This window comes from Lonchura striata, chromosome 2 (assembly GCF_050655825.1).
Source record: "Lonchura striata isolate lonStrDom1 chromosome 2, ASM5065582v1, whole genome shotgun sequence".
In the NCBI taxonomy this organism is placed as follows: domain Eukaryota; kingdom Metazoa; phylum Chordata; class Aves; order Passeriformes; family Estrildidae; genus Lonchura; species Lonchura striata.
Genome location: NC_140704.1, coordinates 148009276 through 148026185, shown reverse-complemented (window position 1 = coordinate 148026185; position 16910 = coordinate 148009276). Strand labels below are relative to the sequence as shown.

At 39.6% G+C, this 16910-nt stretch overlaps 1 protein-coding gene across 1 annotated transcript in view; it reads right to left on the bottom strand.

The window, feature by feature from the left end:
* Positions 1 to 422: 422 nt before the first annotated feature.
* The window catches only part of LOC110476996 (uncharacterized), a 37604-nt gene continuing 21116 nt past the window's right edge, over positions 423 to 16910 (bottom strand). Inside the window, exons 5-6 of the mRNA XM_085572578.1 lie at positions 2571 to 2667; positions 423 to 1448 (exon numbers count right to left, since the gene is read on the bottom strand). The gene's annotated coding sequence lies outside the window, so the exon portion shown is untranslated. The remainder of the gene's footprint in view (positions 1449 to 2570; positions 2668 to 16910) is intronic.

The window sequence follows — 16910 nt, the reverse complement described above, 5'->3', positions numbered from 1 at the left end:
TATTTTTGCTGCACTGATATTTTCTTGCCTGCAGCTGCAATAGTTTTCCAAAGTAGATCTCCTGTCTTACAATTTTCTTACCTGCAGTAGCAAAATAATATTTTTTTTTTAAATAAAAAAACAAACAAACTACCACAAATCTCATTTATTTTGTTCTGACAATCTCATCTGCTTAGGTCACAAACTGCCACTGGCCATTGCTCACGTCCTTGTTAAATCATTGGAACACAAATTTGAATGTTGTGTGATATTGTCTGTGCTGGAAAAATTAATTTAGAACATTGAAGTGGAGAGTTCCTCTCTGCAGTAAAGGTGTAAGTAGCAGGTATATATGTGAGAAGGTTCAGGGAATGAATAAGTATGGTTTAAGTCTGAGATCTCATTTGATACCAAATAACAAGTTTTGAATAAAGCAAAATAAATCAGCTCTGGACAGTTTTATTTTCTAAAAGCTCTGACATAGGTCAATGGTATACTGAAAATATTTTTTGTCTCCAAAGAGAGAGTTTATGTCTGCAATAAGTCAGTATATAAATTGATTTACAATTTTTTTTATTGCTGTGTTTGTCATTACTTAAATTCTTACCCTGCAAGTAGCATTTTAGTAGAAATAAATAACAGATGCCCTTTGGCCAAGCTGTTTACAAAGTACACTCACAATCTAGTGTGCCCTTCACCAGAGAGGTATAACAAAAAGTAGTTGGAAATATTATATGGATTCTAGGCCTATTGGGTACATATAATCACATTTTCTTAGTTTTTCTTTCTTTTGCATTTAATTCCATTTTTAATATTTGCTGCCAGGATTAAAATAAGGCTGCTTTCTCCCAGATTGGAAATTTCATCCTTTTTGTACACTGCTATTAGATTTTGGAGATTTTATTAAAGTTTTCATTAAGAAATATGCAGTAATGAAAATGTGAAAGATTCAGATGATCAACTCACTGGAGTGAGCTGTGACTCTCTCCAGGGGGTGATTGTGACTTTGGAAATTTCACTTTGGGAAGTGTAATTTGTTTCCCTGAAAAGAGAACTTGGATGATTAGTGATGTAAGCAAGGCATCAGCACTGGAAATTCACTGGAAATTCACTGGAGAATGATCAGCTCAGTAAAAAGGGTGAGGTTTATGCAAACCTCTGGTCACAAATAGTGTTTCCAGGGTGTGATGCTGAAGTTGATGTGGTTTTGTCTCTTCTAAAAGAGCCCAGTTGGGGAGAGGGAATGTATTCATTGCAAGCTGGTAGATGACACTAAATGGAAGAAACCCTGTTTGGGCTCCCCAGACACTGACAAAGAGCAACAGGTTGAACAGAAGGCCATCAGGATGGTCAGGAGACTGGAGACATGGGGATGGGATATGGTCCTTACATAACCAGCAAATGGCATTTCTCTTTTCTCTTGCTGTAAATGGTTGCCAGAGAAAGCTTCACTTTTGTAATTTCTCTTCCTAAAAAAAAAATTTAAAAATTAAAAAAAATAATTAAAAAAAAAGAAGCAAGGGAAAAGGATGAAGACTTGTGAGAAGAAGAAACCTCATGCCCTGTAAGGAGGTTGTTCTCACAAAGGAGGTATATAGTTCAGCATGGTAAATATACCTGCCATGGCCTGTTAATTCCTCATTCATATCACTGGCCATGAATACAGCTATGAATGTTCCACCTCTCCCTCTTTCAGATATTCAGAAACTTGGGCAGGGGCATTCAGCTTATGGTGACCCGAGAGTCTGCAATGTGCACCGAGAGGTTACACCTGGGACAGCCTAACCAAAAGTACTGACATAAGGCATGCTGCTGGCTCTAAAAGCTGTCCAGTGTCTTTGGCATCACGCACATGAGGTCAGGAAAACATCACTCAATTGTGTCCACCTTCAAGCCAGGATGAAGGGTTGCTTTCACAGAACTGTTGCAGTATTTGTTGGCATTTTCTATAGAAAGCAGTGCAGCTAAATCATCTCTCTTATACATCCTGAAATTTAGCCTTACAGAAGGGTGAAACTGTGCTTTTTATCTTTTCTATATTGAATTGCATCCCTATGTACATTTTTATAGATCTATTTTTATAAAGTAGAATCCTCTCAAAAGTACATAATGTCATGTATTAACAGAAGCTCATGATAGGACAAGCAGACAGAAAAAGTAAAACTGGAAACCAAGATCAAAGACACTTAGCATTCATGTTTCTAAATAAGAATGAAAACACACTAATTTCTTATATATCAATATAACCTTCTGTACAGCTGATGTTTATTTTGCTTGAACATTAATGTCTATACATGATGTGCAACACTGGAGTCCTAAGCCCAAAAAGTCTATGACCTGAACCACCTATAGACTTCTGGTAGACACAAACTTTCCTTGATATGGTTTATACCTATCAGTCCTTACGGTAAGAAGCAATTAAACCAGAATAACTTTCTCCCTTCCTGGTCTGCACAGAAATAACTTTAATGCAAAGTGATGAATGCTTGAGGGTACAAAGTAAAGCACTTAGAAATAAGGAAACATCACAGTCAATATGGCCCTGGGAATGATGATTTGTGTATAAGCATTACAAAACCATATTTAAATACCTTATCATGAATTATTTTGCTTCTGTGTCCTTGATTTGAGACAAATCCATACAGGAGAATAATTTGTTGGGCTTTTTGTGAGAACCTCCTTTGCTTCCTGCAACAGAAAGACAGTTTCAATAGGATGACACACAGAACTGAAGAACTGGATTTTTCCACTTCCCTGTGCTGTAGATTTCATGTAATCCTGGACAAAGCCACTTCAGAAGGCATTGTTCTATGAGCTCCTCTTTTTACTGGGAAGGAGTCAAACAGCAGACACCAGGGTCTAATTTACTCAAATGCTGAGTGCACACAGCTGCTGCTAAAATCAATTTAACAGAGAAATTAATAAAATAATCTAAAAATCTCAGATGAGGAAGGCATTAAATGTTTCCCTTGGACTGATAGAAGACAGATGAGTCAAGAGTATCTGCAACACCAGCACTGGGGCTGGCTGCTTGCCATGCCAGCCCCTTTGAGCTATAAACACCTGACCGGAGCACAGCAGAGGTGTCTGGGATCCGGGAATCTGAGACAACCTCTGATCTGCACAAGAGCCTCAACAGAGCAGTAGGAATTCTTGTGTGGGTCCCTCCTCTTCCCACAAAAACTTTCTTCTGTATTATAACAACTGAGTTCTACCCTTTGCCTCTGCCCATATAACAACCACGTCATAGCAGACTAAGGCCAAGCTGCTCTTCAGATGTGCAGACTGATCAGGACTAGGAAATAAATCTCCATAAGGGTTTCCACATTGATCTGATATCATCTGAGCTGCTGCTGCTGTGTAGCCTCCAGAAAGAAGGGTTTAAGGCTCCAGAGAGGTAGGTGAACTCCAGAGCTGAGAACCACTCTACTGCACTGGTCTCTACTGGGGGTAGATTTAAAACAGTGTGAGCAAGAGAGTACTCAGGGTTAGAATAAATTCCTGGAAGCAATAAAATCTTATCTTTCTGCTGAAAAATTATCTCTCTGGTAGGATTCTGTTTGAAACCTTGTTGGCATAAAGGGGTAATTGCTATATTTTATCTCTTTTTTCAACCCGCTTTCTGATTTTCATAATAATGCATGTTCTGTTTCAAATTTAACTGTCTCGTCTGACTGTTTAATTATAAAATAACCATTAAAAATCCCAATAAGCATTTATGCATTTTCATCCTTTCTGACTCTATGGGAGTTGTCAGACAATAATCTTACAGAATTTTGATCTTTATCTTTGCTGTTTTATATTTCTTCTTCCGGGGTTTTATTCACCCTTCTCTTTCAAATGTAAAAGTCAAGCTGATCTCTCCAGAAATGAGCAAGGCCATACTGCTTTTACTTTGCTAATAATGAAATGTATGACTCCTCCTAAGAATTCTATGCTATCACTCCAAAAGCTACTGTGAAAGAAATCTCATGAGAAAGTTTTGCAGTTTCTAAAATCTGTTGCCGCACATCCCAGAATTGCTAATGTACCAAACAGTTGTTGCTCACATGGGACATACGATTTCATTTCACTATCCTTTCCTCCCCAAAGACCAGAGCTCAAATGTGGGGATTCTTGCAAGAGTTTGACAAAAGATTCAGTTCATCATGGCTCCTAAAAAAGCATTCAAGTGTTGAGGTTCATACAATTAACTGATTTTCTGGGCTATGAGCTACAAATGAAGGAGACTTCTGAATTTGTGAATAGAAAAAAATCCCTGTAGGACAAAACAGTTCTTAGTAAGAGGGAAATGAAGCTGGTCCTCCAAAACCAAGGATAAATAAAGAGCAGGCAAGGAACTTTAGTGCACCTTTGTGGGGAGATTGGGATCTGATGCCACAGACAGGTTAAAGAGTGTAGGTGTGTGTGTGAATCCATCTGTGCAGGCTCCTCCTGTGTCATGGAGGAGAGGAGAGACCTCTCTTGTACATGGCCCCCCTGACAACCACATCCCTTCCCAGCCTTCCTGCCAGGATGTAATGAGAAGAGCAGCTGAACCCTCCCTGGCACTTATCTTAGCACATTGCTAAGCTCCAACGAGGATAACCTTTCTTCCTTACAGCTGAAGATGATTTTGTCCACCCTTTTTTTCATATTTACATTCCCAGGATCTTAAACACAATAACATTTCCTTTGATTACTCAGCTGCCTAATCAGCTTTGAAATTCCAAGTCCTACTTTCCTTTTCTACCAAAGGAAAATGAACAAACAGCCTTTCCTTGTATCATAGGCCAAACATCAGAGACTACAACTTTGCCTGATTTTCAGATAATAGTTCTCCCCTTATCTGGCTCCTGACTTCTCCAGACTGTAGCAGTGCTCTCTAGCCCTGAGGATACAAGTACTCAGAGTAAAGCCAGCCACAATATCTGTTTCTGACTAGGTCTCAGTTAGTTCCAAATTCAGGTCAGGGAGAAGCCCAGATGAAGTGCAGAAGCACTGTGGTTCTGAAAAACACTGTAATGGTTAATATCTTAACCTCCCACTTTATCTCCACTGCTTCAGAAAAGTTTGGCTGCTTTAATATAAACCTGAAGTAGAAATTTGAGAGCATTTTTCCAGTAAGAACTCACAGAGGTTTACCCAGCTTGGTCCTCAGCTGTTGTTTTATCAATTAACTGAGTTGATTTCAGCTGCACTCAACTGCCTTCTGCCAGCTGGGGGTAGGACATGGTTCTCATCTGCTCTTCTTTGATTCATAAATAAATGAATAACGGTACAACAAATTAAACCCATGCCTCTGGATGTGAGAAAATTCACACAAGACCAGTAGTCAGATGCTAGGAAGATGCCACCTGAGGATGAGGAGTGAATTCAGAGGAGGCACCCAGATTATTAGAGATGGAGCACCCCTGCTATGAGGACAGGCTGACAGAATTGGGGTTGTTCAGCCTGGGGAAGAGAAGGCTTCAGGGTGACCTAATTGAAGCCTTCCAGTACCTGGAGAGATCCTATAAGAAAGATATACAGAGACTATGTACAAGAGGGTGTGGTTACAGGATGAGGGGAGATGGGCTCAGACTGAGAGAAAGCAAGTTTTAATTGGACATTGGGAACAAATTCTTCCCTGTGAAGGTGGTGAGGCACTGAAATAGGTTTCCCAGAGAAGCTGTGGATGCCCCATGCCGGGCAGTGTTCAAGGTCAAGTTGGCAGGAGCTCTGAGCAGCCAGGTCTGGTGAAAGGTGTCCCTGCCCACAGCAGAGGTTGCTGGAACTAGATGATCTTTAAGGTCTCTTCCAACCCAAGCCATTCTACATCTTAAAATTTAGTTAGTATTGGTATTGATTGACATTTTTTAAAGAACAAATGTGGGTGAATTTCATTAAACAATGGTCAGATACATTTATATGTGAGCAAAGGCCAACATTCAGGTCCCACTATCCCACTGTAAAAGACCATGGTGACACAAATAGAAGCTGTAAACTCAGTGCTAGCACACAGAAGGGAAATACTAAAGGGAAAAATATCAAATCCAAGCTATCTAAACTGAGGAGAAGCAAGCACTAAAAAAATTGCTGTTAAAAAAGATGCACAGGCAGTGTCACTGAGCATGTACATATCCCTTTATAAAAGCAACTGCAGGTACCAGAGTGCATCCTTTATGACAGGCAGATCTTGATAATCCTTTACTATCCTTCAGCTCAGTGCTGGGTTAAAGGTACAATGGAGCTGGAACACATGGCCAAAAATAGAAAATGTCCAAAAGCTGTCAAGGGTGAGGTGGCAGCACACTCAGCCACACGTCTTCAGCCAGGGCAGCCAGGATGTGCTTTTGGCAGCATGGGCAGAGGACAGGATCCTCTCAGGGATCCTTTGTGTTGCACTGACCTGCATCCCACAGCACAGCACTATTGCCATGGAGGAGGAATCTGGAGGCAGGAACTGACAGGAAAGTACAAATCTCTGTGGATAAGGGAAGAAGTGCAGGTTTTAGTTTTGCTCTGCCACAAAGAACCTAGACCAATCTTGCCCAGATGAAAAGCTCATTCTCACCACCCCTGGATTCAAAACAGATACCGAGTTAAAATAGTCACTGCTAGGATGTGTGTCTTCCTCCTGTGCCTCCCATGGCTGCTGTATGGACTACATGTGCTCATCCTGGAGGTGCCTGTGTCTTTCCTCATGCTCTCACTCCAAATCTCTACTTCTGCTTCTGAAAAAGGAACTGCTGCTTATCTTGATGGATTATCATGAGGCTATATTCATTAATTGACCAAAATACCTCCTGATTCTGAGCAGGCAGGTATTAAAAAAAAAAAAAGTTTAGAAGAAGCTATGCTGCATTCTCAGGAGCCAAGTGCTCTCTGAACCAGCAGCTTTTGCTTAATCCATACCTGCTGAGATCTTCTGTCTCAGAATCTTGTGTTTTGCACAGCACAAGCTTTACCTTTGGTGAGAAATAAACAGGCTTCAGGGAGTGCAGGATGCCTCAGCATCTGCTGTCTGTAGCTGTGAGTTAACTTCTTGATGGTGTTGTTGATAGGCTTGGCTGGGAACAAAGCAATGGCTATTGGCCACAGCATATGTGCTCATTTATCCTGAATTTTCTCATCTGTAAAAGGGCATCTGCTCATTCAGCCTGGGAGGCTGACATCACTATTCTCTTCTCCATGCAGGAAAGGGACACACTTTCGGTCTGCTTGGACTCTCTGGCTACCAAGGCTTAGGCTGCCATTTTCTCTAGAGGTACCAACCTTTAGCACTGCTAAACCAGTGCAAGGACAAGGCAAATGGCAGTTTTCTCTTCAAATTTAAATGGATAGGCAAGCAGCAATTCAGAGACAGCTGAGAAAACAAAGATGCACTCTAATTTTAGCTGCTGATGAAGCACTATCACACCTGTGATCACACCTGTGTGGCTGTAAGCTTATCAGACAAGATTTACAGCAGTATCTAGACCTCTAAAGAAGTGTCAAGGGAGAGCTGTTAAAGCATCCAAATGAGTTTCCCCTTTACCTTCTGTAAGATTTAGCATTTTACTTGAATGGATGATTTTTGCAAATCTTCCAGACATCTTTAAGACTCCAGAGTCCTGCAAGAAGGTCCCATTTTAAAACCAGCTGTAGTGTTCAGGCCTATGCACTGCAGCAGGTCACTTCTTTCAGGAGTGCTGACACCCATGGGCATATTTCTGTGGATCCCTGTATGTAGCTGGCAGGTAACTTGGGGCTTTCAAAGTGCTGTTTGTAGGTACCAGTGGTCCATGCAGCATCTCATAATGCATTGTATCTAAAATAGCCAGATGGTGTGAGTACTGCCTTCTATCCCAGCCAAAATGTCTACCTTTTTATCCTTCTTGGTTAGAGTGGGAGCTAAGGGTAGGATACATCACACCTAACTTCAACCTACTTAAACCTCAATAGCCTTTTAAAGTTTGTCTAATTTTCCTCTGAAGTGATAGGAAAAAAATATAATTCAGAAAAGCAATTTATCCCTGGTATAATACTTCACTCTTTAGGTGGCCTGGGTCACACCCACCAGAGGTAGTTACTTTTCTCCAACAAATAAGGGGACACAAGATAATGATCTCAGACAGTGAGTCAGGCTTTTTAGATCTTGATTGTCTTTTATTCAGGCATTAGATTCTTTTACAAAAAGAGACCATGCTTATTGATACAGAGACACTCTAGCTGAAGAAAGGCCACACACTTGTCAAGGTTCTTTTTCGGTTTGTTTTTCCCATTTTAACAGTTATTTTAATAAAATATTATTTATCTAATGGTTATGTTTGTACACTATAACACCTGGATTATGCATTTATAATAGCTGGCTAAGAACTAAAAAAGGGCTCATATAGAACAGGTCTCTTGTGTCAAATTACAGTGAGCTTCAGGTTGTAAGACAGGGGCTGTGACTGTGGTGGGTTGATCTTGGATACCCACCCAGCTGCTTCATCATCCTTCCTCAGCAGGACAGGTGACAAAATAAACTGAAAAGGCTCATGGTGAGATATATTGAAGGAGATTCCTTTGCTGATTACCATCATGGGCAGAACAGACTTGACTTGGAAAAAAGTAATTTCATTTATTGTCACTTTCAATAGATTCAACTAGTGAAAGAAAAAAAGCAAAACTAAAACACTGTCCTCCAGGCCTTCCTTCCTCCTTCCAGCCCTGTTTTTTCTGCCCCAAAGGGTACAGGGACTGGGGATGCTGACAGTTGTGTAGACACAGAGCCCAACTTCTGCTCCTCAGGACACCTGCCTGCTGCCCCCAGCCCATCCATGGAGGTTCAGCAGGAAAGGTGAACAGCTCACCAGGGCAGAGCTCCCTTTGAGCACTGATGCCTGCCATAGCCACATGGTCCTTCACTCCTGCCTAGAGTTCTCTGTTTGCAGAGGACAAACAATTTGAGCTTTCTCAGTGCCTGAAATGACACCTCTGCCTGATCTGGTGTCAGCAGCAGTTTTCTGCCCCTCTTGGCTCGGTAACTCAACACAGAATTCCATGGGAGCAAGACATATTCCTTTGGTTTAGTGCCTTGGATGAGGGCCACAGGTAAGTGGAGCCATTGGTACAGAGTGTGTTTAAAAAACCCCAAAAAATAGTTAGAAAGAGAGGTTGGAAGCAGTTGTCCCCAAAGACAGATGTTACTGAGGGTCCAATTGCTCCTGGAGCTGTCACTCAGCTCACATGTCCAAATGATGAGTGAAAGGTCCTTCAGCACACCACACCTTCCCCAGGCTGGCCCCAACCTAACTCCTGTTTATTAAGGGAGTGATTTAAATGAATGCCTGATATTACTCAGGCTTCCCAGGGTACATCCCACCTGAAGTCATTATCCTCTGTCTGAGCCTTCCTAATCACTATTCCTCAGCAATCAATTAGGAGGTGACTAACAAGCAATTAGGCCTTCAGGAGAGTGGATAAACACTCCAAACACTAAGATCTGGCCTTGTGTAGTATGTTTTGCAATCAAGAATGAAATCAAACAACAAAATGTTCTGAAACCAGAATTTGTCCTCGAGTAGAACAGCTCAAGACAGATGAAGGTGGCCTTTGCTGGCACATAGAAAGGTGTCGTCTCTGCCCAGAGGCTCTTTCTAGAAATGTCAGTAATTTAATGAAAGAATAAAGTTGTTAATGGAGCAGACAAGGTTTTAAAAACCAAAGTATTCTCAGCCCTCTAGGAACAGTAAGAGGGGAGTCAGCTTAAAAGGTGAGGTCCAGCACAGCTGAAAAGGTGAGTTAAAACTGGTGGCTGAACAGCCTCTGCTGCTGCTTGAACAGTGACCTGGTGTCTCTATCTAAATAAGCTTCATTTGGCACATTTGTGAAGATATGAGGTCCAAATTTTCAGTTTTCCTTGGCTGTGTCAGATCAACCCTTCTATCAACAGCTTGGCTGTGATGAAACTGAAAATCATATTTCTACTTCTTAGAGACAGTCAAAAGGACTTAGATGGGTATCTTGTTTTGTAAATGATTTAATTTTTTAGAATTTTAACCTAAATTCTGCCAACTAACATTAATTGGGAAATTCAATAAAAACAAAAATTAAACTGTTGCTCTTTCTGGGCCTGGGTATTTTTCATAGCATTTAATATTTTGTAGTTGACACTGGCATTTCAACACACAATAAACCTACCTTTATCTGGGGGAAAATAAAAAAATCCAGGCATTTTTTAATTATGATTTTTATGATGTTGACTTGATGAGAGAATCAAGGAGGGAATCTCTTGCATATTATTGTAGTTTTCATTCTTTCCCCCTCTAGTGTTTGTTGGCTGGTTTGTCAATTTTTTATCATAACAGGGAAGGAAACACCCTGATCTAAAGCTCCCAGCTGTCTCAGTCCTTTGTGTGCTTTGCGTGAGGCAAATTGTCATCTGGGTAAATGCCACACAATCTGACCCTTATTTCACTGCAGTCAGCAGTAAAGGATCAGGCCCAGGAGGAGTGAAGACCCTAGAAATGAGGTGCTTCATCAGTTCTTTGCAATAGACACTTCATATTTTGGGATGTGTCCTTTAGTGACCTCCTGAGGTTGTCAGGGCTGTGGAAGCAGCTGTCCCTACAGGGTTCTTTGATGTCTCAGAAGTCTCTCCTCTTAAATTAACAGATGTGGACACAGAATGAAAGCGGAAAGAAAGTTCAGCTCTTTGTAAATTGTGAGTTTGTTTTTGCTTTGTTTTCTTCTATATTGTTTTGTTATTGTAGTGGATGGCTAAGAACCCTAGTCCTTCTGGCAGCAAATCATGTACTGAAAGAAAATAGCATAAAAAACCAAGATGCAAAGCAACTGTCAGGGAGGTTTAAGCAATGTGTCAGCCAGAGAAATGAAGAAATTTTTCAAGCATGAGAAAAGTTCTTGCACAAAGAAGATCCCGACTGGAAGAAAGAGAAAGGAAGGCTTTGAGACAAAGAAATTATTTTTTTCTGAACCCTCTAAAGAGATAGAGCAAGGACAATTCTGGATTTGTTATTGATATGAAATGGAAATTATCTCTACTCACAATGTGTTTGGAAAGTACAGGAAGTGCTGGATTCCCTCTAGCAGCAATTTCTGTTGTAGCCAGTGGTGTAAGAATAAGAACATGTCTTTGTACCAATAATTTCACAGACTCACTGCTTGGAGTTTTCATCTTGTCTTTTATTAGAGGATGAGATTTGCCAAAAGCCTCACAGAAAATTGCAAAAGGATACTGTAAGTGGTGAATCTCGGTTGGGAGGGTTCAAAAGATCCAGAGCCATGTCAGCAGGGCTTTACAGAGGGATATTCTATTTGATTGCTCACTGCAGAAATCTGAGGCCTGAAATCCAGGAAGACTTTAAATTCAATAGTAGGATTAATGACTACAGAGGCTCCATCCCTAGATTTCACTGCAGAAGCATCAGGGTCTTAACCTCCACAAATCAGAGAGAGATAGAAATTCATAGGCTTTGTCTTTCTCCTCATACAGGGCAGGTAACACATTTGTAATGTGGGTGCAAGATTAGCAACTGCAGTGCTTGACTCCAAGTCTCAAAGTATCTTGTATTTCCTGAAGCCCTATACCCAGGATCACTTTTTCTTTTCTTTTTTGTAATAAATGGAACCTTCTGAACATAGAAGTGTACTGTATATTTCTAAGATCAAAAGAAGAATTAAAATTTGAATGTCATTATTTGTCCTTCAGATTTAAAATACTTTGATGCTTAAATTTTCACACTGTCAGTCTCCTGACTCCTGAAGACCAGGTAGAAGGATAAGAAAAGTATCATCCATCATGCAGGGAAGCTACAAAACATTAAAACAGGAGTAGGTTAGTCCTGCGCTTGCCCCATTCCTACTCTCCATATCTTTCCTCCCAGGCAAAATGTCAGGGATCACTTATTTCTGCTTCCACAAACCCTCTTCTCTAAACCAAAGGCACTCTCACTATTGAAGAGGGTTGAAGAGATTTAATCTTCTTCCCTCCCTGCAGCTAACTGTGAGCTCTGACAGTCCAGACAGTTTCTTCATTGGAAAAGGCACTTAGCCTTGCACTGTGACTCTTTACCATTCTAGAAGATAAATCAGTGGACTCCAGTATGAGCAGTGATTGTATTGGTATTGCTATTAATAGTATTTTACTGTCAGACTATCAGGCAGATGTCTCTTCTCCCATTATTTTTGGTTCTGAAACACATAGGCCACTTAAATTAGAAGAACCAAAATGATTGCTAAAATAAGGGAAAGTAAATAAAACATCAAGGGATTCTTGCTGGCTTTGACTCAGCTTTGTGATATTACACTCCTGCTTCTTTTTGCTCATTAGAAATACAGGAGAAAATTTAATTGCCCAAACATGTCCTGTGGCATTAAGATATTCCTGAACTTTATGGGTCAGTAAATTCAACCCTTGTCTGTTGCTGATGACACACACAGAAACAGCTAAGCATTTCTAATTGCATTAAACCACTGCATTATTCACCTTAAAGTGGGGGATAATAATACAAATCTGGAGACTTGCTAGAAAGTGTGTGTCATACTGTCATGTAAATGTAAATATTCTTGTCTTTCTTTTTATGTATTTCATGAAATGTTGGTGGTGAACACCAGATATTAATCATCAATTTTTATGAACTCTCAATTTTATTAGTCTGTATGAGACTGCAGATCTTGCCTCCAGCCTGGATGGTTTCAAGGTTTTTGTCTTATTATTAGACTAAAAATGTATAGCTTAAAATTGAGTCTGATAGAAGAACTATTTTTGAGCACTCAAAATATACTGGACCACAGTTTCCTGAACTTCAAACTTCACTAAGTTTATACATTTCCCAACTGCCTTTAGAAAGAATGAGAACAAATAGTCCCAGATTCATCCTTGCTTACTGCAGGCATAAGGAAGATGTGCCCACTTCAGGGAGCTGTCAGTCTAAATCTTGCATGTATTCTGGAAAGAGACAGTTATCTCCATGAAAGCAGTGCTGTCTATCCACCTTACACACCACGGATTCCACCTGAGTCCTTGAGGGAAAATTGAGTCCTCCTAGCTCCTGCCTTACATTAAATCATTCAGCTAAGTTCCTACTGGATGCAGTGAATCAGGGCCAAGGAAAGTGGAGTTAGTTGGATACAGCAAGGAACATCCTTAGGCTATAGCTACTTTCCTAATAAGGATAATGGAACACCAATGGCCACCAGACCCTGACTGTATGTATTCTTCAGACCAGCAGAATTTTAGAATTTTGGTCTGGAACATCTAGAACATCCCCTAGAACTTAGCAGAGGGCAGAAACTTTCAGTAAGTAGTGCGTGTACAGTCATCCTGTAGAGAGCAAGCAAAGATAACAGTATGTACATAGGTTGTTCTGTGCCAGTCAGCCAGAGTACTAAAGGACAATTTTAGACACAGGTGTTTTCCTAGAATTGATGTAACTGGAACTTGGATAAGCCCCAGCTGCCTCCAGAAATCCCCTAACCAATGCCAGATGCAGATATTTTCAAGCTTCTCTTTTGTTGAAATCTAACTGTGGATAAATCAATGCAATAACAGCATCTCATTTAAAAAATGTGGGCAGCACTTTGAGAGATTTCCATTGCCATGTCACCAGGTTATGATCTGCTTGTGATTTAAATGTTCTGATTGTTTTTATTTAAACCAAACAATTTACGTCTCTCTTTGTGACCTTGCCAAAGTAAACATGCTGGGGAAGAGGAAGGGTCAGAGTTTGACAGATCAGCTTGCATGGCCATAGGAAATCACTCTCAAACACACAAACCTGACTTAGAGAATTGTTTGATTGTTTAGAAGTCTGCACTAGAAAGCAGATCTTGATGCTTAATATAATGTCTAAATTAGAAAGGAAAAGAATAAAGAATGCCCCAGACTGTTCTTCAAGAAATAGGATTACTGATCCATCACCACTGAATATATTTAGAAAAAAAAGTCTTTTTTTCTGAATTAATATAAAAAATACCAATGAAATTCTACCACGCCTCCATGCTATATGAAAGTCAATTAATGAATGTAAGTCAAACTGACTACTGCTAATGAGCTTAGTGGAAATATAGCTATGAACCTTTGTGATGTTTAAGAGCTCTAGGAAAGATCATGGGTCAAGCATTAAAAACTTGGGTTTTTTAAAATTCTATCTGATGCTGCAATGTGGGTGGTCTATAGTTTAGAAATGGAACATAAAATTCCAAGACCACTCAAACCCTCACATCATGTAGATCTTTAGCTCTGAAAATTTTATCTTAATTAAGAATAATTTGCAACATATACATTCAAAATCACAGATTATTTTGGAAAATAATGGCTTTAACTTGCTCAATTGTCCCATGTAAAATAAGGATGAAAGTTAGCAGCCTCCTGCTCTGTTATCAGATATGTAGGTCTCATCTCTTTGCCTACATTGCCTTCAGTAGCTCTCTCATACTCAGATTGTTGGATTTTTTGTGCTTTCTCTCAGATTATTCAGTAACATTTACTAGCATCATCACTTGAACACAAACATAGGCAGTGTCCTCTAATTTCTAAAACAACACAAGTTTCTCTGACATTTAAAAAAGAAATATAATTGAAATTCCTTTTTTTGATATCGACAAATGCAACCAGTTTTATAGTTCTTTCATTTCTTGTGTCCAAAATTATCAGTTGACCTTTTCAGGCAATTACAATTAAAACTTCATTATTATTGTTTTATTTTGAATAATGTTCTTGTAGCCATAACTGTCTACAGTTCTGCAGAAGGTTTTGTTTTATTTAGAACTAGTTTCTTTTTTTTCAAGAGTATCAGTTGAAATAATAAAAGATACTATTTTTTTTCTGTAAATCTTTATTTTTTGTTGGTTTTGTAAAGAATTATCTCAGCAACAGCTCAAATATCAGAGCATTCCAAGTAGACCTCATTTTATATGTAAATTAATTTGTCTGATCTTCATTTATTCCAAGTAATTTTTTTAATAAAAATCCTGTGAAGAACTGAAACAGAATCTTAATGTCTCATGTCTAGGCTTCACATAGCTTTTAATTTATGTCCTTCAAGCAGCCTATGAACCAGGCAAAATATAATCACATGTTTGATTTGCATTCTATAGTATTCTTACTACTGTAGTAAGATAGTCCTGTATTTTTCCTAACAATTGCTACAACAGAAAATTCTATAACATATAAGTAGTTTTGGAGAATTAGGAGCAGAACAAAGATTTTTCCCTACCCCAATTCTGTGCTGTAACTACAACACCACAATTATGTCTTCTTCCTTTTTGTTTTTTCTAGGACCAGAAGGATGGATCCTGTTTGGAAGGATAGACAGAATGCAAAGCTGACTGGCAAATAACTTCAAAAAATTTAAGGTGAAGGAGAAAACAGAATCTGAACCTCCCTGGTTCTGTGCCAAACTTTCTAATCATTCAATATAAAGGGAGACAAAGAGGACTGTGATGGGCACCACAGTCAGCTCACTAGGAAACAAAACTGAAGAAACCTCCTCTTCTGAGAGTCCCAGTAGGGTTGAGGTTTTGCTGCTTGGAAAGTTGTCTCTAGAGTTCAGGAACCCGCAGGTTTTGTTCTATGGGCTTAGGGACTTCATAACCTTAAATTCCATCACTATTTTACTGTCTTGTAAAACACACTTAGGCATTTCCAGAGATGCTGAGGAATATAACAGCTTCTGTGCCTGAGACCGTGTACTTTTAGACAGAAACATCCTTTTATTTATCTCTCAGTTTTGTCTGATTCAACTGAGAGACTGACTGTTGCTGCAAGGGCATGTGTACAAAACCTCACACAACACTGGCCTTTGGTGTCTCCTGAGGAAAGGAAAATTCTTTCCCTTTCCCAGAGACATTCAGTTGAAGTTTTTCTGTGCTGAGGCAGCACCAGCTCAGTCCATGCTCAGGAGCTGCCTACTCTCCTTGGCAATATGGGTTTAAAACGTGTCCCCATCTGGTTTGGCAATATTTTCTACTTGCTTTAGAAAAAATTTGCCTATAAGTACAGGGATGTAGGTTTCAAAAGACAACATCTAAATGTACAAAGAGCTGTTTGAGGCCTGAATTTCTTCTTGGACTCAGGACTTCCTATCTTCCATAGCCAAAACTCTACAATGGTTCAGATTAAATGATTGAATGACCCTTTCTGCATTTCAGTACTAAATAGAAAAAGTATTCTGGGTTAAGAACACAATCATAGAAAACTTTTGGTCAGAAAGGACACCTGGAAATATCTAGAGCCACTCCTCTGCTCAAGTCAAACCTAGCTTCAAATTTGGGTGAGGCAGCTCAGAGCCTGATTTAGGGTTCAGTCAAGGTCTGAAGTTTACCAAGGCTGGAGCTTCCACTATTTCTTCCAGTGTTTAACTACACTCATGGTGATTTTGGGGTTTTTTATGTTCTTATGTTCCTTATATTCTAAATGAAGAACAAGGAGTTTCCTATGATCAGGAAGACAAGTGGTGTTCATGAGAAGGGGCTGATTAGAGAAATCAGATAAATTAGTGCAGAGAAAAGGCTTGAAGTGCTGCTTGATAATGGAAACAGCCATTTGTATCAGCACTCTGGCATCCTAAGAGAAATGTCAAAACAAGAATGAGAGCAGTGGAGGATTCAGGGCATAATCCTGCCTCTCAGTAGCCTCTAAGCCAATTTCTTCAGATGAAAACTTGATCACAAGGTGAGCTTTGCAAAGGTTTCATACTTCTCACTCTCACAAAAATGCTCCAATTATCAAGAATCTTAATTACTAAAATAAACTACGGGGAAAAAAATATTCAGCATTCCATTTTTAGCTGCAGGCAGCTGCAGCTGGGCATGATTATAATAGAAATGATTAGTTGCCCATGGAAATTGCAATGATATTTGTGAATAAACTTCCCCAAGTTTACATTTGAAGACTATAAAAAAAATATGGTCAGTTGTTTAGTCGGGTCAAGCAGTTAGAGGTTCCCTACAGGTGTCTTCCCAGAATCTCATCATCCAAG